Raw genomic sequence first — 25,977 nt, 5'->3', positions numbered from 1 at the left:
CTCATTCTACTCCACTGAGCTATTGGGAAACTCAAATTCGATTATCTGTGAGAAGGCTATGTAAACCATAAATTGCCAAATAGATGTAAAATGCTGGTATTAACAGCACTGTGACCAAGGCTGGCTTCCTTTTAGTCCTAAAGTTATGACTCATATATATATGAATATATATATATATATATATATACATACATACATATATATATAAAAATGCATGCATATTTATTTATTTATTAATTTTTAAAAGCTCTTCTACTGTTCTTCTCTTTCCAATCAAACACTTTTAAAAGTATCTGTTATTTCTCACAAGCTCTCAATCTTTCCGTTTCCAGTCCCGTGAAGCCCTGAAAAAAGATTTGCTTTCCCCACTAGACTCAGTCTACTTAGCTGAAACCCTTAGAGACAATTTCAACTTTGTGTTTCTATGAGGTCTGGTTCAAAGCCTGCCTTGCTGCACACTTAATGGTCTGCACTCTACACTGAGGACTTGTGTTCGCATTGGGGCATTTGTTTTATGGATTTTTTTTTTTTGCAAACATATTTTAAGATATCTGCACTGGAAAGAGAACTTCAGAGTGGTAGCGTTGTTTCTGAACCAGAGAAGCTGTAATGTAGCAGAAAATGTGAGACCAGATGTGTAAGCCTAAGTCAGTTGCTTATCTCTCTGGGCTTCAGTTTTCTCATCTGTGAAGTGGGGTAGCAGGGGTAGGTGGTACCTACTTCATAGAGTTGTTGGATGGAGACACAAAAATAGCATTCTTTGAATTCCTTTAATGGTGTAATATACCCATAAAAGGGAATGATACACTGTAGTGTTTTCCTTCCAAACGATTTCAATGTACAAATGAATTAATTAACTATGATAACTTCAAGAATTAATTAACTATGATAACTTCTAGAATTCAAGTGTTTTGGCACCCTGGACTATATTTTGTGATGGTTAGCTCCAGAGACTCCATGGTTCTAGAATTCCTCAGGGAATTAATAGCAAAAGTTCAGGATGGGCCATTTCAGTCAAGGACATGTAACCTCTGGACCAAGGGTGGTATGTGTAAGAGAGGGAGTAGAAAACTAGTAGAGTAAGATCATAAACTTCTCCAAGGGACCTGAAAAGGCAGGAGTAAGGAGGCAGAATAGAAGGAAGCTGAGAGAGATGGGCAGAGGGGTGGGGTGGGGGGAGAGGAAGACAATGGCGAGAAGATGCAGGAAGGCTGAGCCCTGAGCCGGAAGCTCTCAGTGGTGGCCATGGCTGCTGCTTCCTGTTGTGCACTGCACAACTGCAGGAGGAAATATCATCCTCCTGGTTCATAGAGATGTTAAAACACTTTCTCAGCAGATGATAATAAAGATCTCAAGGAATTTTTTTCCTAATTCACATAGAGTCATCACATAGACTACATTGGCTGTGGAACTAATGGAATTTTAAGGATAGCTGCTCACTTTTATGCCACTTTGAGCCATGTAGCCTGCCAGCCCATTGCTCCTGATTTGTTCCCACATTGTCACTTGGATCATACACATTTAATTTCATTATTTGGGTGGGGCTTTGGGAAACTCAGGGAGAAGCTTAGCTCGGGAGACACAGAACAATAAGAAAGCCGTAGCTGAGGGGGGAGAGGGAGGGAAAGGGGAGCACTGGGGAAAGGTTGAGCAGGTGATGTTACGTGCCCGTATGGATCTGTAACAACGTGTCACAATGTTATTATAGTCACCAGGGAAAGGTCAAGAAGACCTTCCCTGGACCTCAGGTAAAACCACTCCTCTTGGTCGCTCGCATCAGTTGTGATCCAAACAACAGGAAGAAGAGTTTCCCTGGATGCCAATATCCTGGGAAAATATTAAAAGGGCCAAGGAAGTTATGTATGCAAAGATATTTTCTTGTTGCAGCAAGAAGAAAATATCTTTGCATACATAACTTCCTGTGAGTATACTAAAATCTGTGAGAATACTAAAATCATTCCTTGGGTTGTGCAAGACCACGTTCAGAACTGCCAGGGACCCAAGACAGGCCACTCTCTGTGGAGGGAAGATGAAGACTCTGATGGTCTAAGTGGTTGCAGCTGCTGGGATGTGGGGTTCACCGGGTGCACCAGGAGGTGTCCTTATGTTCCTCAGCAAAGGTTCCCATTTCACTTGAAAGTACAGCTTCCCCACCCCCAGAATTTGTAATCTAGATTGGAAACCACATGTAGTCATGCCAAACATTTTTTTTTATTTAGATTGTCCAACTTTTGTAGCTAATTATCAGATGGAGTCAGTGTAACCAAACCTGCCTCTCTGTGCTGGATTTGATTAAAATGCCTCTGCTATCAGCCAGGGGCTGTGGTAAGCGCGATGGTCTTTTTTTTTTTTTTCCTTCCCTGAGGAAAGCCCCTACAAGCTCTGTAAATCGGTACTTATAACTGGAATGGCAGAGACTTACCGTAAGAAGTGCTATCACTTCCGCTTTTAAGAAACAATCAACTATTTCCTGACTTTTCAAGTCGGAAGTCTTTGGGGAGCTAGGAAGGGAAAGAAAAGGTACCATGTAACAAATACACTAAGGCGCAGGCAGGAGGATCCAGAAAGATCCTCCAAGTTCATGACTTATAGCTCAGCCATCTGCAGGTACTGCCCAGGAACATCCAGCTTCCTTGCTGAGAAGAACACTGTAACCAATGCTCCAGAACCTGGAAAACACAAAACACTCAATGGTTGGCTCAATTGTGGGGCCACAGGGAAAAAAGCCTTCCTTGCATGGGTCGGTCACTATACGCCTGCTGATGCCCCTGAGTGTCTGCTTACCCTTCACACAGAAATGACTGGGGGCCTCGTGGGTGGGGTAGGATGGGAGCCCAGGATCACCTTCTTTCTGCAGATCATATGCCAGGCACCGGTGGGAGGGGGGAGGAAGAGAGGGAGGGAGCCAGGAGCCTGTGTCCTAACATCTTCTTAGGACCTCAGAACCCAATCAACATAGAAAACTCTAGATGATATCATCAGACTCTCAGAGCAGAACACACACCCCCAACTCACTTTCATCTGAGCCAACATGTCTCCTCCCATCCCCGGCCACAGAGAAATGGGTTTCCCCACTGCCCAGGCTCACCTGTCCTCTTGCTCTTAGGAGGCTATTCCCTCCTCAGCTTCCCCATCTTCTGGGTCTTACAGAATCTGCATCCCTCCAGCTTCTTGGTGGAGATGGAAGAGTCTTCTCTTTCCATCAGAGCAGGATCTCAGGAATGTGCTGGGACACACTCTTACCTCCTTGCCTGTTATTTACTGTGTCACTCACTGAGATCTGGCTTCTTCCTCCTGTGTTCTCCCAGGACCAAGATCCCCAGGTACCTCCACTGGCCACATCCTAAAAAACTCTTCTTAATAACGGTTGTAAATTACCCTGCTGCCTGTACTTACTTTCAGATTCTTTAGTGGCCCTTTAAAGATTGGGTCATCACAGGATTCTAGTCTCACTTTTCTATGATGCGATGATGCGGGTTCCTTCCTCTCCAAGAGAGGGATAGAGATTCTGCCGGTGGGAATGTGAAATTGTGTGGCCACTGGGAAAAAAAGCCTAGCAATTCTTCAAGAAGATACACATAGAGTTTCTACTTGACGTAGCATTTCTATTCCTAGATATTTACCCTTTAAAAACACACACTATCTAGAGTTCATCTAGTCCTCCCATGCTCTATCCAGGGTTCATCTATTCCTCCCATGCTCTATCCAGAGTTTGATCTTGATCGTGGGAGGAATAGATGAACTCTAGATAGGGCAGAGGGGTTGGAGGGGAGGGGGCATGGGGTTATAAATGATTGTGGAATGTGGTGATCATTATTATCCAAAGTACATGTATAAAGACACAAATTGGTGTGAATATACTTTGTATAAAACCAGAGGAAAAAATAAAAAATAAAAATACCAGAAAAAAAACACACACACAATATGCACACAATCATCTGTAGCAACATGATTTGTAATAACCAAATGGTAGAAAACATGCAACTGTCCATCAACTAGTGAATGAATAACCAAAATGTAAAATGTTCATATAATGAAATATAATTCAGTTACACAAAGAAATAAAATACTAAAACTCACTGCAGTGTGAGTGAACCCTGAGCACAGGCCATAGTGTAGATAAAACCAGTTACCAAAGACTGCACAGTGTATGATTTCATTTACATAAAATGTCTAGAATTGGAAAATCTGTAGAGACATAAAGGAGATTAGTGGTTGTGTAGGATTTATGGAGATGGGGATGTTAGGGATTAGCTCAAGAGTGGGGAATTTCTTTTTAGAGTGATGAAAGTAATTTAAAATTGAGATGATGCTGCAGAATCTGTGAGTATACTAAAATCATTTAATTGTACACTTTAAATGGGCAAATTGGATAGTTTGTGGATTATACATCAATAAAGCTGTTTCCAAAAAAATAGTAGGAAAATGATACACCTACCTCATCAAAGATCTGGAAAATATTGACACATTGTGATACTGGAAAGAGACATATGTTCTACTTTTTCATGTTCAAAGTTCTTTTCATTGCAAGAAGCAGAAATCATTGAAAACAGACAAGCAGAGTGGGATTCTGAGGACTCATAGAGTTCAAGGGCTGGAAGCAAAGTTACATGTATTCTTTGACATGTATCCAGCAAAGCATTGTAATAAAAATAAAAGAGACTAATATTAATGGGTTGAGCGAGCTTGGTGCCTATTAGGTATTTGTAGAGCTGACCGCTAGTTTATTCATGTGGGGAATTAGTCGATAGAAGCTGCCCCTTTTGTATCTGGGTGTTTGTATTGCTTTGTTTGGGGAAGTACCAAGAAAGTAAGGTTGGGGTTGGAATGTGTAGGTCTTGTAGCTCACTTTGGGTCACTGAGTGACTTTCTGGCACTTAGGACATTGTGATACTTGGAGAATGCAGTGGGATCTCACAATGTGGAAGTGGATTTCCTTTAGGAATGGTTAATAGGGGAGTCATGGGTGTGACTGTTCTCTTAAACTTGCATTTAAATTCCAAAAGCTAATTCTTTATTAATACTGAAAAACTCAGAGATTTATATAGCAAAAGGTCTGAAGGAGTATGTTATCCAAGTACATGGTCACCGCTCTCTCTCTCTTTCCCCTTTATAACTTTTCTCAGTTATTATTGATGTTATTTGTCTGCGAGGACTTAATGTTCTATAAACTGTTTTGACATGAGCTTTGAATGGGAATCATATTTGTCTTGATCAGTCTTATGTGCAGCTAGAATGAGGATAATGGGAGATGCTCTGTAAATATTTTTGAATGAATGAACGTGATAGTCTGTTTAGACCTAAACACATGCACATCTACTCGTTCATCCACATCTACTCGTTCATCCACACTCCGAGGCTCAGGTTAAACCTGTGAGCATTAATTCTGTCTGTCAACTGGATTGAATTAAAGGACCCAGATATTTAGCTAAGTGTCATTTCTAGACGTGTCTGTGTTTATGGACACTAACATTGCATTGTTTGTATTCAGTGGATATCCTACTTTGAATTTTGATGGTTTTGTGGGATAGCAATCTGTGATAAAATACACTCTCATGAGGTTGGGCCTAGGCAGGGCATCATAATTCCCAGTCAACTGTGAGATCTGGAGGGCAAACGGCCTATAACTATGCTTCTCAATTGTGATTGCTGGGTTAGGCTTATTAAATGCATTTACAAGTTATATTTTCAATGGGTTTACTGGGCCAAAATCCCACTGTAAGTCACAAAGCATCTGTCTGTATTATTGGTTCTGTTTCTCTGGAGAATCCTAATACAAAACCCTTGAGGTCTGAATTCCTGAGCCTGCTTTTTTATGATGTTCTTTTTCTTTGAAGCACTTGAATCCATGTTGACCTATAGGGCAGGGGAACAAGGATGGAGGGGACCATGGTCATATAGGAACTACCAATTAAACAGCTGTAGTTTGAAAAGCCTCCTAAGGGTTCATGTGTTAAATACTTGGTCCCACCCCATAGCACTGTTGGGGGATGGTAGAACTTTTGAGAGGTGGGGCCTCATGGGAGGGAGCTAGGTTATTGGGCGTGTGCCTTAGAAGGGGATATTGGCACCCTAGCCCTCGTCTTCATTTTTCCTGCTGCCTGGCTTCCATGAGGTGGACAGTTCTTCTCCATCACGCAGTCCCACCATGCAGCACTTAGCCCTGGACTAACCACTGTGAAATCATTCTCCAAAATAAACCTTTCCTTCTTTAGTTGGTTATCTTGGATATTTTGTTATAGCAGCAGAAAGCTAACACCCCCTCTGACTTTCTTTTCTTCTATAAGAATAGTTGACCCATGGGGTGGACATGGGAGTGCACTGTACTAATTGGATCCAGGCCTCTCCCTAGGGACTGCATGAACTGTGCTTTTCATCTCCAATTAAAAATGAGCTTCAGAATTTTTTACATTTGGGTTTTTTTTTCTTTTGTAAAATATTTTTCATGTTCTTCTGTGGACAATGACATTTTACAAACACCTTAGAAGCTTGAAAATACCTTGAGTACGGGTTTTAAAAGAAACATAGAATGACTGTAACTGAGAGTGATTTTTGATGACAGTGAGTTTGCATCAAAAACAGATAACTTAGAAGTGAAATTGAAAGTCCCCAAGAATGACAAAAGTGTCATGAGAAAGACTCACTGGTCTATGAGAGTGAAAGTAATAGGGCAAGGTGTGGATAAATGAAAATATTTTAGAGTGCTCTCTCACAATAATGTAAAAGGAATGTGTTTAACTATAGATTAATCTGATCCTGAATCCTCAAGATGACAGTCACCTTACATAAGAAGAGTGACCCCAACCCAATAAACTCTAGCGTCACAAAATAAAGTTAATAGGGTATAATCAGTGCTTGCTTGGGAGTTTATGTGTTCTCACTAGCTAGTTGTATAATCTTGAGAAAATGATTTATCAACCCCTTTTGAACTTCTATTTCCTCATCGGTCAAGTAGGAATAATTATGTCTTGTTGACTGTGGTGGACATGGGAATGCACTGCCCTGAGCCCCTTCCAATTGAAAAACTTGTCCCATTGCCTTGGACTACTTTTGGCAGTGCCTTCAGCTACAAATTTCCCCCAGCGCAGAGAGCAGCTTCATTCCAGGTCACGCTCCTTCCCAGGATGGCCCATATCCAAGGACTGCTCTACACAAGAGTATGAAGAATTGGCCACCTTGGTCCAACTGGAGACAAGTCGGGAGAATGACTCTTGCTTGAGAGTTCCCTGTGGGTCAGACAAGGCTGTCCCTGAGCCAGCATCCCAGCATGCTTTTTCCTTGGGTGTTGATGCCAAGACCACTGTGCAATAAACACTTTACATGCTGAACTTTGTCTCAGAGTATGCGTCCCAAGGAATCCAATCTGCAGTCCACATCTAACTTAAGATGCAAGTAAATTTATAAATTATTTATAGTTGGAATTGGAAAGTACTAATTCAGTCACTGACTCATCACATGAACTTTAAATATAGGTGTTGACCAGAGAGACATTTGTGATTTCTGTTGCTTATACAAACCACCTAAGAATTTAGTATCTCAAAAAAGCAATGTATACCCACCACTGTATAGATTGACTGGGTGGTCTTCCTGCTCTGCATGGAAATGGCCAACATACTGGGAAGTCTGATAGGCAGAAGGTGGGCTGCATGCTCACCTGGGATTATCATCAGGGACTTCAGTTCTCCATATGTGCCTCTCCACATGGCTACTTGGGCTTCCTCATAACATGGCATCTAAGTCCTAAGAAAGATCATTCCAAGTTGAAAAGCCCAATGTACAAGCACTTATCAAGCATCCTCTCACACCACGCTGTCCAATATCCCAGCAACCAAAGCAAGTCGCATCGCCAAGCCTGGAGTTAATGTTGGAAAGACTGGCACAAGGGCTTGACTGTGGAGAGTAACAGTTTATTGAAGAGCACCAAACTACCAGGCTTTATGAAATGAAAACAGTAAATATTGGGCAAGTTTTTATGGAACCAATAAAAAATTTTCTTTTCTCCTGACTAGGTAGGTTTTCTTTAGTACTTTCTCTGTAGAATACTTATAAACCATAGAAGGTAATGTTCATCAAACAACAGAGTCAATATTCTAGCATCTGCTAGGTATTAGAAATATTTCACAGATATTAAACTACAGCTGGCTTTAAGGAGCACACGGTCATGTCAGGGAGATGAGCATGCAAATATGTAATTACAGAACAGTGTGACAAGATAGTACAAGAGTGTATCTCCAAAGTAAAATGGGAGCCCAGGGGAGGCAGCATCTAAGTCTAGGAGAGGGAGAAGCAGGCATTTCCAACTGAGCAACATCAAGGTAAAGATAAAATAACTGCTCCAGTGTAAAATAACATACACCATCACAGCAATCTTTGCTAGAATTACAGTTCAATTCCCTGCGGTAGAAAGGGTTGTGTGTACATGTCCATATATGCATGCATGTCACCAAGAAGAGGTGAATACAAGAAGCAATGGGACAGGTATGTGAATTCCAGATCAGGAAGGAGCTGGATTCCATAGAATGTTTCAGAGGCTCAGGACTACCCCGCGGGGCCGGGGGAGTGGGGGGACCCAGGGACGCCTTCCTCAGAAGAGCAGGAGGTTGGATTTGTGCACTGAAGTTTGGTGCGCTCTGCATCCTGCCTTGGTTTGCATTGCCTCATTCCATTCCTGCAGCATGACGCAGTGCTTCCCCACATCCCCCCAAAGAACAATCCATTCCACAAAACATTACTGAAAATGTGGAATTTCTCTACATTTGCACAATGCAGCGATTTCCACGTTGCTGCAGAAACTGAAGGCTTTATGGGTGGGACCGAGGGGGAAATCACATTTCAGGATGTACCGAATCTCAATCCCCAGGTCCCCCAGTCCTCGGTTCCTCCTGTGCTGGTCCAGGACCATTGAGTTCTCATCTTTCCTTGATCCCTTCCCTTACAAAGTCTTTAATTTTCTCTGACTCTAGGTCTTTAGAAATCATGCCTCCCTCCTCCTCCCCATCTCCCCATCTCCCCTTTTCTCATGTAGGGCGATTAGGCATTACTCTAGCCTGTCTGTTCCCATCATTTCTCTCAGCAAAGAAACACTTGCCAATATTGATATCTTCACACACCTCGAAAGACATCAGAGAATATTAATTTTATAAATAGCATCAGTATATGTTTATGGCGTAACTTTCAAATATCACTTCGGAAACCATACGAAGAATGATCGGGTTGGAGGCAGGGGGAGGCTAAAGAGGTCAGTAAGGAGGGACACAATGGCATAGGTGTAACAGGTGGAGGATCTGAGGTAGCCGCTCAGATACAAGTGGAAGGGGCAGGCAGCATCAGGAGGTGGAATCAGTGGACTTGTCCATTAATTCAGCCCATATTGTCTCTAAAGCATAGACATGTTTCTTCCTCAAGTTGGTATGATTTGGCATGATCTGGGCTTATTGGTGGAGCCAATCTTAGGAAAAGAAGTCATAGTGTGGTAGGGGATTGAGCCCTATGTTATGGATGGTGATCCTCTCCACTCCCACATCCCTATTGCAAGTATCAGGTACGATAACGAACAATGAGGCAGTCTTCTGAAAGTTTCCAGGTGGTCTCACATATCCAGATCGATGGTGGCTCCTGTCTCAGTCCAATTTCCATTGCTGCAACAGGATACCACAGACTGGGAAATGTATAAAGAATAGAGGTTTAGGGCTGGGATTGTGGCTCAGTGGTAGAGCTCTCATTTAGCACGTGCCAGGCCCTGGGTTTGATCCTCAGCACCATATACAAATAAATAAATAAAATAAAGGTATTGTGTCCAACTACTTCTAAAAAATAAATGTTTTTTTAAAAAAGAATAGAGGTTTATTCTTTTTGTGATTCTAGGGGCTGGAAAGTCCAAGAGTGTAATTCTGGAAGCTAGTGAGGACCTTCTAACAGCAGCATAACTTGGTCCAGGCATTGCCTGGCAACACAGATCAAAGTTGCTTATTTGGATGTCTCTTCTTCTGACAAAGCTACTCATGTCATCAGAGGACTCCAGCCTCAAGACTACATCCAATCCTAATTACCTCCAAATAGCACCTTTTCCAACCAGAATGCTGTTGGGGATTAAGTTTCAACATGCGTTTTGGAGAACAAACTCCCAGATCTCAGCAGCCCCTGTCACTCTAGGCAACTGTCCCTTATTCCAACAGGGCTGCTTTGGTTGAGATCCTTTCTGAATCTTTGGCATCTGCATTTGGAGCCAGGATATGAGACACCCAATAGTCTGGTCTCATTACTTGATGGTGACTTTCTATTTTCCCTCTGGAGAGCTTTAACCACCATGCACATCCAAACTGCTTTCCAGATCCCAAGGCTAAGGCTTCAACTAAGGAAAATAAGTTGGGGCATGAGAGTGGAAGAGCTTGAAGCTCAGGGTTGGAAAAAGGACCACGGCCAACAGCCACAGACCTGTTAGGAAGAGAGGCTGGATGGAGTCTGTCCTGCCTGGCTCTTCATCTCCAACTTCCCGAGTGCCACACATCATCAGCATGTGATCCGGGCCACTTCTCCGGATGTGACACTTCATTCCTAGGAGGTGAGAAGCAACAGTATTGCAAAGAGAATTAAAAAGGGCACGGGAACTGGAAACAAGCTTTATTCAAACGGCACTAGGGCTGGTTTACGGCAGAATGAGGCTGCAAATGAATTTTTCTTTCATAGCTTCATTGTTCAACTGCAAGATCTGCTTAAACCAGGGAAAGGTGGGCATTTTGAAGCAGTCCAGGTAGGTTCGGCTAGGGCTGAGCAGACTTCTCTGGTTGTTAAAACAGGCAAAGAAAAAGGAATCAGGATGGTGAGCTATAAATAACTAAAGACAAAGATAGACAAATAAAATTTGCTCACAAATACTAAATAACTGTTCAGGAAAAAATTATGGGGATTTTTCTTTAATTTTGTATCTTTGTTTCTTCTTTAGTGGAGGAGAAGATAGTATATAAACTACCATGTACTGGCCACAAATCTTACTACTTCCCCATAGACTATGAAATATAGGTTATTGCCTTTTACTATATGCCGCAGTCTGGCTGGGCACACAATCACGAGCCACCACACAGCTTGTAGATTCAAACAGCAACTCTTTATTCCCGAACTCACACCGGCCGTCTACAATCACGTTCTGGGGAAATCCACGTTCTCTGCCCAAATCCACATCCACTGGGCTTCTGTCTCCCAAAAAATACTGTCTGAATCCCGTGAGAACTCAAGGGGAACTCAGGCAGCAGGATGCGCCCTATTCCCAGCAGGAATAATCTTAAACCTGGAACGCCCTAAACCCGATTATCCTAAACCAGGAACACCCTAATCCTCCCTGGTCCTTGAGCAAGGTCACCTACATTCAATGTCACTGCAACATGGGGTACGCTGGCAAGGAAATTGTCATACCTACTTGGCTAATGGCTCCCAGCAACTATATGCAGCGTGTGTGTGTGTGTGTGTGTGTGTGTGTGTGTGTATGAGAGAGGTTAAGTTGCCAACTAATTTTCGACAGAGACTGTGCTCTTAAACACCAAGGTGTTCTCCCGTTTGGAGTTCAGCTCGGGCAGCCTCTTCATTGCTGGTACCAGCTGAGAGCCTGCAACCCTTCTTCCCCAGGGTTGTCAGAGAGGACCAAGGAGAAGTTGAGCCTCGGGGTTTTCCTGGATGGAACGGTTGAAATAGAACAAAATACAAGGTGTATGAGAGATAAAGACACCTGGTGATCATCCACCCAGATGTGGTCAAATATTTTTTAAACCTTATTTTTAAAACAGTTTTAGATTTACAGAAAAATTATAAATAGTAACACTTCACCACTAGTATGGCAATTGGTTAGAATTAATGAGCCCATGTCCACAAGCTATCATGAACTCGAGTTCATGTTCCAGAATCCCCTCCAGGGTACCCCGTTGATTTAATCATCATGTCTGCTTGGGTCCCCCTTGGCTATCTCAGACTCTCTCCTTTTGGATGACCTTGACAGATTTGAAGAGTACTGCTCAGGTATTTTGTAGCATGCCCCTCAATATGGTTGTAGACGATCTTTTTTTTCTCAAGTTGTCCTGCAGCTGTGTGTTCCTGGGAGGAAGACTGCAGAGGTAAAATGCCATTTCATCAGGTGATATCAAGGGCACACACCATCAGCGTGTCTTATCACTGAAGAGGTGGACTTTCATCACCCAACTGAAATTCCAAATCTAGGTTCTATCTGGATATGGTACTTGGTTTCAGTCGATGTATTACTTTTTCGTTATTTGGTATGCCTTGTAATTTTGGGTAGAAAGTTGGATGTGTTGTATTGGGCAATAGGAACCAAGGAAACTAGGCCCCGCTTGGTGGATGTGATTAATCTGGCCACAGGTTGGCTGTATTTAATGCCACTAGAGCTGTAGATGCTTTGGGCTTCTAGTTCCTCTAGTGTCCTCTGTTGTCTTTGGACTTCCCTAAGAACTCTCCAGATTTCACAGTGGTATTCCCTCTAAAACCTCAGCTCTCAGATGGTCTGAGGAAAGTCTTCAATTCTGTTTGTTCAGCTTATTATTATTAGGACAGAAGTGACAATTTCTAAGTCCTTTACATGTTGGATCTGAAACCAGAAGTCTCTCCAAATACTTTTAAGAGCAGAAATATATTTTTTTCTTAATGAAATCTACATAACAGGGATGGGTCTCATCATCCCTTTTTCAAGTATCCCAGATCATTAAAAAGTGGCATGTCCACATGGGGCACGTGGCTTCTTCCCACGTGATGGCAGTACTCTTTCTTGTCCATGAAATGCAGCCAGATGGCTTGCAGGCTATGGCTGGGCTCCCACAGAGCTCCCGAGTGCTCTAGTCCCTAGAGGCTGGCCTTGGTCTTCTGTGGTGGCTCTCCAGATGACTCTCTTACCAGCAAGGTTTGGTCCTGTTGCATAGAACTCCAAAGCCATCCTTCACGATCATGCTCTATCCTCTTCCTCCAGCCCTCCCCAGCCCGCTGACGCTCACAGAGTCCCCCGTGGCTGTGGAGCATGTGGTCCAGGACTCCTCGATCACCTACAGCTCGTGTTCTGCTCCTAATATCCTTATGATCAAAGATCTTTTTCCTTTTGATAAAACTTGGCTTCATAGAGCAAAGGCTTTAGCTTTCTAAGCCTAGTATTTGTGATGTGGGTTTTAACTAAACATTGAGTTTCTCTTACTTTTAATTTCTGCTATAACATTTTCAATACTCTGTGAAGTAACTGGATGCTTTTGATTAATTGGGGGGAAAGTCATGGATTTCTACAAAGAAATGTTGCAACAAAGAAACAAACAAACAAAAAAAAACAAATAATGAGTTCACAGTATCTCTTCTCTTATAGCCAGTGATCTTGGACAAAATGAAAAAAAAAAATTTCTCTGAACCTCAATTCTCCCATCTCCAAACCTGGGTAGTGGGAGAGGAAGAGAGAGGGAGAGACAGAGAGAGACAGAGAAAACACAACAGCGAATGGTGTGTCGGCTTAGCTCAGTGCCTGACAGGAGCGAACCCTCAGTAAATGCTCAGCTTTATCTGCTTGTCATTGGCCCCCCTCTTCTCCTGAAACCCTGCCCTCCTCCTTCCCACCTCTGAACTTGGAGTTGAGTTGGTGCTTTCCATCTGCTCAGCAGGAAGATTTCTCCTCGGGACCCAGGTATCATGATGCCTGGGTCCTGGGGAAAAACGAATCCCATCAGCTCTGCTGAACAGAGACACACACGGGAGTAGCTCTGGAGCCCAGATGCGGATTGCAGACCCAGGGTGGGCCTGCGTTAGTCTTCTAAGGGAGGACAACTTGCCCCCACTTCCATGTCTACTTCCAATCCTGTGTTTATTTCCCACCTTTGATAATAGCATGGATTCCAGAGAAACAACAGTTTGAGCTTCATCTCTAGGCTCAGAGGAGGTGGGAGGGCCTTGGTGTTTTCACATTTGTACCCTGTGCCTGTTCACAGAAGCAGCCTACATGGCCCTGCACAGACGCCTCTGCTGTTCCTGTCTGAGGCCTGTCAGCTTTCAAGGTTAAATCTCTAAGACTAAAGGAAAGCAGGGGCTGGAAGAATTTTGGAGGGACTCCAGGACTGGCTGGGCAAGCCAGCCCAAATAATTCAAGCAAGCAAAAATGTGCTTGAATCTGAGCTGCTGTCTAGACGGTGAGGATCGCATACAGGTAGCTGTATGACCTTGCACTTCATTTGGCCCATGAGCTTGTTTCAGGCATGTGGCAAGGAGTGTCTTGGTTTGGGTTCCTTCAGAAGTAGACCCAGAATGAACGATTTCAGTGCAATCAATTTACTTGAGAGGTTATCCTAGAGTTTCTGTTAGAGATGGGAGCATGAGATTGGGAAGGCAATGAAAGAAATAAAGTGTGTGCTACCCACGGCAGGTAGTTAGTCCTTCCAGGTGAATGTCATAACCACGGTAGAAATATTCCTGAATCACACCCTAGCTAGAGGGCAAGGAAACAGGGTGCTCTTCCATCAACTCCCCTCTGTCATTGATGAAGAGCATGATCAGCCTCTAAATATGCAGAAGAATTTTGTATCTTCACACGCAGAAAGTTGCAGGTGTGTATGGCCAGGAGCGCATGCAGGAGAAAGGTCCAGGGTACATGGACTGGGCTTTGCCCAAGTCTTTAGCCAGTGAGTCAAAACACAAAGCTCCCTCAATCTAGAGTGCTGGTCATTCAGGCCCAATCCTAGATTGTAGAAAGATAAGTCATCCGTTTAGGAACGTTGTCAGATATTCCCTCCCTCTGCCAGAGTCCCTTCTAAATAATCACTACATCCACTGGGTACTTCCTGTGCCAGGCACTTTCAGTATTCTTTATGACAATCCTCCGAGGTGAGAACCATTGCTATTATCAGTCGTGCTGCCTTCATGTGGTAACTGGAGCTCACAGAGTCCAGGAATTGGCCCGAGATCACGTAACGAATAAGGAATGACTCCAGATCTCACCCTTCAGATGAAGAATCCAAGTGAAATTCAGAGAAATGAAGAGTCTCACCCATGCCTCAGCTCTAGGAAGTAATGGAGAAAAATGGAGGCAACGTGGCTATAGGGTCAGCTGCCTGTCAAAATTCCGAGCAGGGGTCCTCTCTTCCTGAACTTCCTCTCTTGCCTCCCAGGGCGGAAGGAGCCACTCTCTGGTTTCTGATCTGCACATATGTTGTACCAAAGTGCTTACAATATTTAGTTTATAAACACTTGTTCTCCCATTAGGATTCCTCTGGTGACCTTTGCAATTCCAAGTTACATAAAAAAGCATTGAAGGAATGCGTCAAATTGATAAACACATAAACGGATGAGTGTGATCTAGCTTCAAGTCTCTGCATGGCCTCTCTTCTGTGGAGGGCTTTGGACCCAGAGAAGCTGGATTCACCTGCTCCAGAATATGTCAGGAGCCCTAAGATGGTCCTTGTGTGCCAGATGGTTCCTTAGATTGTCACATAGCTCTACTCACCTGCTAGGCCTGCCAATCAGCTCTTGCTCTTCCCCTACCACCTGTAAAGCTTTAGCAGAGTGACCAGAGCTTCATCAGCATGTACTCTGTCCCTATAGATTTGATGCCCACAAAGAGCTAAAGGCACTACTGTTTTAGTCACTTGTTTCACTGCTGTGACCAAAGACTTGACAAGAACGATTTTAAAGAGGAAAAATTGATTTGGGGGCTCACAGATTCAGAGGTCTCAATCCACAGACAGCTGACTCCATTCCTTGGGGCCTGACATAAGGCAGAACATCACTGTGGAAGTGTGTGACAGAAGGAAATCAGCTGGGAACATAGCACCAGGAAGCAGAGGAAGAGCTCTCCTCACCACGACAAAATATAAACCACAAAGTCACACACCCAAGGACCCACCTCCTCCAGCCACACCCTGCCTGCCTACAGCCACCTCCCAGATAATCCCATCAGGGGATTAATGCACTGATTAGGTCAAGGTTCTCATAACCCCTATGATTTCACTTCTAAATTTTCTTGCATTGCCTCAAACATGAGCTTTTGAGGGACAGCACACATCTAAACCATAACGGATACATCTGCACGGGAATTAATATTTTAAAAAAGAATTTGCTAAATGATCAATGACTTAACTCATCAGAATAACGAACATAATAATTGCTTAGTTGTCACTATATACCAAGGCATTATTTTAAGAGTTTTACAAGTTTAAATCTCACACTACTTCTAGGATGCGAGTTGTTAGAGTCTCAAACTACAATCAGACATCTTCCTACCAGCCTGTCCCTGGAGTCTGATGCCTCCTCAGTCAGCCAGTCTCTGGCACAGGGCCTGGCACACAGTAGGTGTCTGGTTTCTCGGAAGCAGACTCTGAAGCCAGGATGCAAATGGAGGTATCCACTTGGAAGGTTCAGGAAACACCAGGGGGATTGGGCCAGAGATAGGGACAGGAAGGCAGTCGATGAAAGTGGCAACAGATCAGCTGCCTTGTGCTATGGGACACTGGAGTTCAACCTCACGGGGATGCTGTGAAATGGCACTCGAACATGCCTCCGCAACAGCTCCCTCCAGGAGTGAGAGAGCCGAGCCGAAGCATTTGTCTCTAAGAAAGCTCATTCCCTCCATGATGCAGGGCTACTCCCAGGGAGAACCGACCCCTCACCACTTCATCCAGGAGAGGGTCAGGCAAAGTGGCTTTGGAGAATTGTCCCCAGTAAAGATAGACTGATGAGAGCACAAGAGAGTAGACTCCAGAGATGTGGGAAGGCACCCATAATATCTGATACAGTGGTTTATAAATATTTGTTGAATGAATAAATGATAGTGGTGCTAGGAGGCAAAGATACCCTGATTTTCTTTGGTTTGGGATGACTGTTTTTTAGGCTTTCTTACAATCTTATTGTTTTATTTATTTATTTCACCACTCAAGGCATCTCTGTCACAGAGCACCCAGGGTGTCTGATCTTGTCAGCAGCAAGAGGACGATGCTTCACGGGGGTTGTAGAAACATGGGAGTTCAGGTTACTAACTGTTCAACCCCCTGGTTCCATTTCCCATCATTCCTCTGAAGCTACCATTGCAGAATGCCAAGACCTCTGCAGGAGTCATCAGGAACACTAAAAGTGCCTGGGAAGACAGATGTCATCAAATTGTGTGCTCCCTCACGGGTGAACTCTGCCCCAGCTCTAACCTTGGTAGCAGAAACCCAGCCGAGACTATGTGCAGCACAAGTTTGGATTAAGTTCACTGTTGATTTCTCTTGATTTATTGTCCAAAACTCAGCCATTACAAATGTTTCCCACTACCCTGCCAGCTTCTGTCTTGAACCAAGTGTTCAATATTTTGTCAAATTATGATTTTTGTTATTTTTAACCTCATTAAAAAAACATTTTTTCCTTGAGGGGGAAAAAAAAAAAGAAGTCCCTCGTAGGATTGGAGAGCAGTTTTTCTGTTTCTGTTTCCAGAATTATTTCACGTTTCTGAGCTCACATAGCTCCAGGTCCTGATAATCACATGATCTCATTGCTCTAAAACATAGGTTTCTCATATTAGCTTTTTCGTGCCAGGTCAAACCAGAACACACAGCTTCCGACTCACAAGCAGCACACATGGTCATAGCTCTGGGGTCAAGGACTAGAAGCTCCTGTGAAATCACCCTCTCTGGAAGACTCTGCCTTTCTCCCCACCCCTGGCCCTCCTTCTCAGCCTCTTCCTTCTTCTTCCTTCCCTTCTTTCTTTGGTTTCTAAGTGGAACAGACATTTGTGTGTCTGTGAAAGACCTAATATGCCTTGAATTCCCTGTTCTCAGGGAGAACAGGGACGCTGCTCAAGGAAAGAAATTATGATATCTATTATGAGACTATCCCCGGTTTCAGAAATGGAAACAAATTATAATATCCGTTATGAAACTATCACCAGTTTCAGAAATGGTAATTATAATAATTATGAAAATCTGTTCTTTTCTTCGATGTGTCTGTGTGCCTCTATATGTATAGGTGTATACAGTTTTTCTCTTTTTTCCCTCCTCTCCTGTTATTTACTGTGTCATATAAGGTGTGGTACATGGTAAGCCTTATATGTGGTGTTAAAGTTTCACTGTATCAAGGGTGGGGGGAGATGTGACTGGGCAGTGTCCATTCTGTTGGGGAGGCCAACCTGTTTTCATTTTATGCAGGACAGATGCATTATGTCAAGTGGAAGCAGGATTTTACCATTGTCTTTATATGGAAGTGAAACTCAGAAAAAAAATAGATGCACCAAATTGCTAAGGCTTAGCATTCTGAATTATTCCACTGTCAATTTGGTTAAGCTTGGAACATCCACAGGATTCCCTCCTCTCCTTTCCCCAGTCTTCATGGTTCCAGGTTGGAGGTGGCCAGAAGAGGAACTTGCTCAAGAGAGGTGGAAATAAAGCAGTTAGTTAGCATTACTCTCAGCAGGTTGACATCTCGGTCAGATAGGGTTCTGCCCAGATACAGAGGTTCCCCAGGGAGTCCTAGCTTGTCCTTGGTCTTCTTGGCTCTGTGTCCAGTTTTAATTCTCAATTACTAACCTTCTGACTGCCAAATGCTCAACCGTGGACCCAAGATTCTGTAGCTACATGGAAACATCAATTCCCTAGTTCCCAAGAAGGACTTCTCCTTCACTGTCCCCTGAAAGAAGCACCCCAGCTCCTCAGCTCCCTGCAAGGGCCAGATTGTCCCCTGCACCTGTGCTTTGGGAGGACTGCTTAGAGAGACTTCTTTTTCATTCCTGCCCTTTCCCAGGGTCTTTCACTCTTTCCAGAGGTCTGATTCCCACAGTATTCACTGTGGATCTACATTCCTGATTGAACCCTGTATGATACAATTCATAATCTGGTTACGATTACAAAAGGTTATTTCCAGAAAGACACAGAGAAAGAGTGAGTTCCCAGGTCAGTAGTACAAGACCACAGGTGTTAGCAGTGAGTGTGCCGATCAGAGTGATCGACACCTGGGGCCAGAAAGAGTAGACAGAAATAGGTTGAATCTTTTAAGTCCTCAGTTCCAAAAATCAATTCTGTTAAACATCATTATTTTTTGCTAAAGTTTTCCATTGCTGATCTTTCATCTTCTCATTGGCATTTTTCCTTAGTATATTAAAATAAGCTAATCGTGCTTCACATGCAGAGACACGCTTCGGTGGTTAAGTCATGAATTTCAGAGCAGACAGCCTAGAACTCTACCAAAAGGAAATGCATAAATGGAAGGTGAACTTGGTCCCATCTGAATCCCAAACCTGCAGCTCCCTACAGAACCTCCGTCCTGCCTGGTTCCAGCTCCTCTAGCACTAAACAATGGCACTCACACGTCACCTTGGTCTAGTTTGCAGATTCTCATGCGATTCCAGTGCTGTGAGATTCTCCCTCACTTCCGGCCAACTTTTCCTTCTCTAGTAAAATGTTAGCCAGTTTCTCTTGTGACATATTCTACCAATGTCAAAGAACATGAGCTTCATACCATAGATATAAAAGCCAACTCTTTAACAAAGGACATTATAGATTTCTAGGCGTCCCATTACTGTATTAATCATTTACTATAAGTCTTCAGGATGCAAATGTGATCATAATGAAATAAGAAATATATTTTGCTTCTTTGGCTTCTAATAAAACAAGAAATAGAAAGTCTGCATTTAGCTAGATATAGTATTGAACCTCCAGCATGTAAACTTGCTGCTGAGACTTAAATCAGCCTTGTAATTAATGTCACACTCACAGTTGGACATGAAGGTCAAGGGCGATTGATTGTTGGTCATTTTTCTGAAATAGAAGCTATGTTTTACTGTACCCCCACCCTCATTCCAGCCTCCTGCTGTTACACATTCTGCTTTTGAGAGCTATGGTCTGTGGGCAAGGTTCTTACACTCTAGGGTGGCTCAGAGGACAGACAGAAGCAGACCTATCCCTGCAAAGATGCTTATGGCTTCCCTGGTCCATCCTTTTGGGGCTTTTTGTTGGCAAACAACAGAAACTTTGTCCAACAGTGAAAGAGAAGTTTGGATGAAGTCAAGGAAATAGTTGCGAGAGCAGAGGGCAGAGTTGGAGAATCAGGCTTGGGGTATCTAGGGAGCTGACTCTAATGGGCAGATTCTCCAGAGAACTGCTGTCTACTTGAGTGAACAGCTTCAAACCTGCAAGTTGCTCTGCCCGAGGATCAGCTCTGAGGAGAGAGGATTGACCTTGCTTGAGTTTTAGGCATCTCTTGGTCAGAAGCAAGTGGGGGACATGGTGGCCAGACCCTGAAGACTAAATGCACTGGGACAGGGATGGTTGTCCAAAGAAGAATCAGGATTTTTTTTTTTTTTACCAGATACTGAGTCTACTATGTCATATAAGTTTGTGTCACATGATATCTTCCTGCTGACCATTTCTGCACCAGGAATTTGCCCAGGCTCAGGACAAGAGACAGGGAAACCCAAGGTCAAACTTCAATTTAGTGTGATGCTTCCATCTTCTTTTTGCCCATTTATTATCCCTGGTTTTGAGGGATCATGGAGAATTGGATGTCACTGATATTCCAAGAAACCAGCCATTCGCAATTTATCATATGCCATACCAAGAAAATTGTGAAAAGGAAGCCAAATGACATTCAGGGCAACATTTTCCAGACACCTCTCTATATCAAGATCCCAGTTACGACAAGTCTGAAAAGTCTCATTATCTATGTAGAAAAATCAACCCTGGAAAATTTTCTCAGGCTGTTTAATTTCTTTGCTGACAACGGCTCCAATCTCAATCCCAAGTCCCTTCTCTCCAGTCAAATGCATCTTTTGGCCTAAATCTGAACATAGTTCCAATTATCTGGAGAAGCCTCCAACAGCCAAACCAATGAGTCAGTTTTCTGAATCTTTTCAAAACCCCAGAGATTTGCTTGCTGAAGCTTCCAACAAGCCCTTGGGACATGCAGATGTGCCTGAATATCCAGTTATTTCTCTGCATTCACCCTGTCTCCCTTTTTTAGATTAGAAGAGCCCCAAGGAGAAGGGTCACATCTGTCCAGCTCCTCACCACCACCCACCCGCCGGCATCCAGAAGAGTGCACCCCAATCAGAGCTGATAACTCAACCCATGAGCAACGCACTCAACAGGAAACAGAGAGCCAGGTTCCAATCTCGGTTTTACAATTTGCTAGCTCAGTGACCATTCTTGCTGATCCTCTGTCCTCTCTTCTTTGCAAGGTGACCATAGTTCATTGCGTATTTATGTCATCGGATTGTTAGAATATCTGAGTGAGACAGGCTCCATGTGAGTGATGTACCATCTTCACTGCAGACCTGCCACCTGGCAATTGGTTCACCTGGCACGCCAGAGACGTTCCAAATGGAGCTGGAAAAGTTCAGCCAACCCTGGCCATCTGGCGCTCCAGCTCTCCCTTGCGTGGTGTGTCATCATCTTGCCCTTGGGGTCACATTGACACTGTCAGGCTGCAGGGCAGAAGCCTAGCCATTTTATATGGAGCACAGCAAAAAAAAAAAAGAAAAAAAGAAAAAAAAGAAAGAAAGAAAAAGAAAACAGGACTGTTGAGCACCAGCTGCGATGTAACGCTGCAGCAGAGGACATTAGGAATCCAGGCGTATCCTTTCTCAGCAGTATTTCTCTAAAGTCTCTTTTTCCATCTGTCCCTACCACAAAGACACTTGTTCACACTAGGCCTGCTTCCTGTCTGGATGCCCGCCACCTTCTGCCGTCTGACTTCCTCTCTCCTGCCTCCTGACCCTGCGCGGGGCCAGACGGTGGAGGATGCCACTTCTCAATCCAGCTTGGAGCTGGGATTCTGTGCCAGCCGCCTTTTCTGTACAGGGCAGGAAAGGTCTTTTTAAAAACTTCCTTCTCGATTCCTCCCATCCTTTCTTCTCCAATTTGGGGTTTTGTTTTCTCTCTTCCTAAAAGTGCCCACCAAAAGCAAAATCCCAAAGTGATTTCTTTATCTCCTGATTTTTCTTTTTTCTTTTCATTGTGTTCGACATACATCAATGCTCTCTGTCTCTGGAAACTAAAAACCACGTATAATTAAAACTCCAGCACAGCAAAGGGATTCCGAAGTTTTGGCAGAAAGTTCTAGGAGATTAATCACACAAAAAGAAACGCCTGTCTTGTAAAACTCTGCTGGGGTACACTAGCACTCAGTAATGTACCCCCAGTACTGAGAGTGGTTCTGATCTTTGGTCAAAAACTATGCAGGAGTTTCGACCCCCAGCCTTTCTCCTCCTCAACCTGGACCCAAATTCCTTTCTTTCGGGCCATCTGGTCTCTTCATTTAACTTGGCCAAACACAGCTTGACAAGTCTCCCCAACTGTGATGACACAAAGAGAAGAAAAGACGACCTGAAATCAGCCTGATATAGTCCCAGACTTCAATTCCATGCTACTTAAGATGCAATAAACCATCAAAGTGAGATATTAGGGAACTATGTGCCACAAAGCTGCATTCATCCAAAACTAAAGTCAGGGGCAGGACTGGATTGAGAACAAATGGTACTGGTGCTTTGGGAAGAAATGACTGGCAATTCTCTCCCACCGTGCTCACCTCAGAACAGTAATAGCCAACAGCACGCGGCTTATTTCCCCGTTAACAGGGTGTCTTTACGAGTGGGAGGACATCAAAGACCAGCAGAGTAATTGATCTTTGACTCTTCTTCCTACTTTTAAAGCCCTTTTAGATTGCATTCATTCTCTCCCAAGTTCTGGAAGATCGGCAAAGCGGGACTTTATTCAATCCATCCTTCGTCTATTCAACACTTGTTTATTGGATCCCCACAGCGTGCCTGGCGCTGTTGAAGGTCCCGCGGATGCAAAGCAGTGAATGGAACAGACGAAAGCTTGGATCTCACTGAGCTCCTATTCTAACGGGAGAACGAGTTCACAAGCCTTTATGTGAGCCAACAGAGAATGGCCAGGTGGGATCAGACGGAGATAATGGATGGGGTGGGCCCAGAGGAAGGGCTGCTGAGACCTAGGAGGCTGAGATGAGCAGACACCTGGGGGCAGAGCCTGAGGCTGGCATGAGGTCAGAGAGGCCAGGGTGCGGGGAGATGCCCAAGGCCTTAGGGAGCACTGCGAAGGCTCTGGCCTCTAGCCTGAGTGTCCACACTCAGACGACTGGACACAGTTTTAAGCAGAACAGGATCTGACTTTCATTTTGAAAGAGTTGCTCACGCAGACCCTGTGTACTGTGCCCCTGTGTCCATTTCCTCCTTGTGTGACAACGGAAAACCCACGTTTTTAGCTGGACACATGGCATCGCAGAATAAAGAACCTATGTCCCAGCCTCTCCGCCTCTCCTGCGAGGAGGCAGAAGCCCTGAGACTAAAGTTGGCCAATGGACAACAAGTGGAATCGCGGTGACCGGGGACACTTGAAAAACTCACCTTTAAAAGACAGGCAGTGTGCTGCTTTTGATGAGTTTCTTCTTATTTCGACCTTCATCTTGAGCCTGGAATGCAGATTGATGGTTGGGGCTCTAGCTGCCACATGGCACCATGAAGGCAAGACTCATCCCTCTGGATTGGACAGAGATGAGCAGGAAGGAGTGTGGGCCCCTGAGGACTTTGTGGAGCACAGTAGGAGGGTGGCTGAAAACATTGGCTTAGATGTTAGCAAGCTTGTGCGTATTTAAATCCTGCCTCCAAACCGTCTAACCTGTTCCTCAGCCTCTCTAGGGTGTCCTCCTGAACAGAACAGGGCTGAGAACTACACCTCCCTCAGAGTGTTAAGAGGAACTGTGAAGAGACTTCGCATGGCCTGGCCCAAGCTGGAGCTCCCTGTGGGTTTGCCCCTCCTGGTCCTCCTCTCTCTCCCCTTCCCCATCTGTTAGGGTTAGATGTGGTGTCCCCCAGAAGCTCACGTGTGAGACAGCGCAAGAAAGTTTGGAGGTGAAATGATTGGGTTTGGGGCATCTTAACCTGATCGGTGCATTGACCCACTTGAATGGACTAACTGGGTGGTAGCTGTAGGCAGCCCTGGTGGGACCGGAGGAAGTAGGTTACTGGGGGCGTGCATCGGGGGTTTATATTCCGTCCCTGGTGAGCAGGTATCTCTCTCTCTCACTCTCCTCTCTCTCTCTCTCTCCCTCCCTCTCTTTTTCCTTCCTTTTGTCCTGCCCTGAGCTGCTTCCCTCCCCCACCCCCTTCCCCCATGATGCTCTGCCTCACCTCTGGCCCAGGGCAATGGAGTCAGCTGTCTGTGGACGGAGACCTCTGAAACCATAAGTGGCTTATAAACTTCTCCACCCCTAAAATGGCTCTTGTCTGGTCTTTCGATCACAGCAGCAAAACAGCTGACTCAAACACCACCTCTGCTGCATGCCCGGCAGATGCTGGTCCTTCCCAGGTGAGTGGCCATCGCATGACTATAAGAGGGAACTTCTGCTAGGAAGGGAGGTGGGACGAGGAGGAGAGGGAGAGGAGCCTGGGCACACGAGGAGATGGATGGACTTTCCAGCCCTCAGAGGCTCCGGCGCACAGGAGGAGGTCAGCGGTGTCCCTGGGCATCTGAGAGACCCGGGCAAGACGCCCGCGGCTCCGCTTTCAGCCTGCGGTCACATGATGCTCCAGGGCTCCGTGCTGTTTCCTGGCCCGTCTTCTCCTCTCTCCTCTTCTCTGTCACCTCTTCCCTTTCCTCTTCCAAGATAAAAAGGGAGGCAGGGAAAAGCCTAGTAAGTTTTCTATTTTCAGGCTGCTTTGTTTTGGAGGGACTGGATCTCAGGGGCCTGGCAGGATGTTTGGCCCTGTGTGGAGAGAATTCCTCCACTCTGCACGTGTATGCATGCATGCGTGAGTGTGTGTGCGTGTGTGTGTGTGCCAGTGCGTGTGTGTGTGTGGGGGGGAGTGTGTTTGGCTTATTTTCCTTTTGTTTGGTTGTGTTTGTCTGAGTGCTGGGCTTTGGAATGCAAAGCAGCACATACATGGTTCCTTTTTGGTAGCAGAGGAGAATGTCCTAAATGTTTTGCTCGGGCTGATATTGAAATGAATTGGCTTCCTCTGACAACAATAAGTGTAAAAATAACAGGAAGTGGCCCAGAATCACCCAATAGTAAAAATAGAGCAGAGGGGAAGCAACGGGAATCTTGAGAACATCGTGGTGATGAGTCCTTCCCTTTCCATTTCCTATCTGTCTGTCCACTGGTTCAAAAAACCCACGAACGACTCAGAAAACTACATTTATAGCTGGTGAGGCTCATGGGGAACCCTCCCCACAGACTCGAACTTTTTTTTTCTTTTATTAGAAAGTCATGAAACACTAAGTAACAAAAATCAGAAGAAAATAAAAGACAGTTGTTTCAATTTCTCCCTAAACATTGACCAGTATTCTGCCCAATACAATTATTTCATAAGGAAGATTGAGTCCAATTAACACACTTCCATTAATTATATTGTACCTTGAAGGCTCTGGTAAGGCCTGAAGCAAAGCACTTTTTCCAAACTCATCTGACCAAGCGAGGGCCAGATCCATTTGACCATGGAATCTGTTTCCTTTCTTCCTTGACTACTTAGGAACTTTAGTCTTGGGATCACAGAATACAAACTTTTCAAGATACTCCTTCTTAGGGAAGGGCTCTCCTTGTGGAGATTCCTGCTTCCTGCTTCTCTTATTACAACACACCTGAATTCTGATCGCTGGTTGCTCAGGTCAACATAAAGGGACTATTCTCTTAACAGAAGCATATTCTGTTCATCAACATGGCTAATTCCACCAGATCTTTGGGAGACAGAATGCCTCTGCCTTTGCCAGCTGATAACCATCACCTTGACCTTACCTAGAAGGTGCACATTCAGGAGGGAAAGGGGATATCTGAATCCCAGATCACTTTCCCCCTAACCTCCCCACACAGGGAGCCCTTGACCAAGGGCTTGATACCAGGGGATGGAAACGCGGGCCAGGTCCCTTCAAGTCACATGGCCCCTCTTTGTTAAAGAGATCTGAAACAGTACCAACCTCCTCTCTTGCTTAGGTCTGGGGAATGGAGGACCCACTGTAAATCCCCCAGGGACTC

At 44.5% G+C, this 25,977-nt stretch overlaps 1 long non-coding RNA gene across 1 annotated transcript; it reads right to left on the bottom strand.

Moving 5' to 3' along the window:
* Positions 1-10,231: 10,231 nt before the first annotated feature.
* Positions 10,232-24,702, bottom strand: LOC124083081 (uncharacterized). The gene is made up of 3 exons (XR_006848609.2): positions 24,137-24,702; positions 23,354-23,557; positions 10,232-10,554 (listed from the first exon to the last, which is right to left on the bottom strand). It is a non-coding gene; the product is annotated as an uncharacterized LOC124083081 (long non-coding RNA).
* Positions 24,703-25,977: the final 1,275 nt, after the last annotated feature.

This window comes from Marmota monax, unplaced genomic scaffold (assembly GCF_021218885.2).
Source record: "Marmota monax isolate L192 unplaced genomic scaffold, Marmota_monax_Labrador192_F-V1.1 WCK01_AAM20220418_F8-fsc00051, whole genome shotgun sequence".
NCBI lineage: Eukaryota > Metazoa > Chordata > Mammalia > Rodentia > Sciuridae > Marmota > Marmota monax.
The sequence above is the reverse complement of the archived record's forward strand: the minus strand, read 5'-3'. Positions and strand labels throughout refer to the sequence as shown.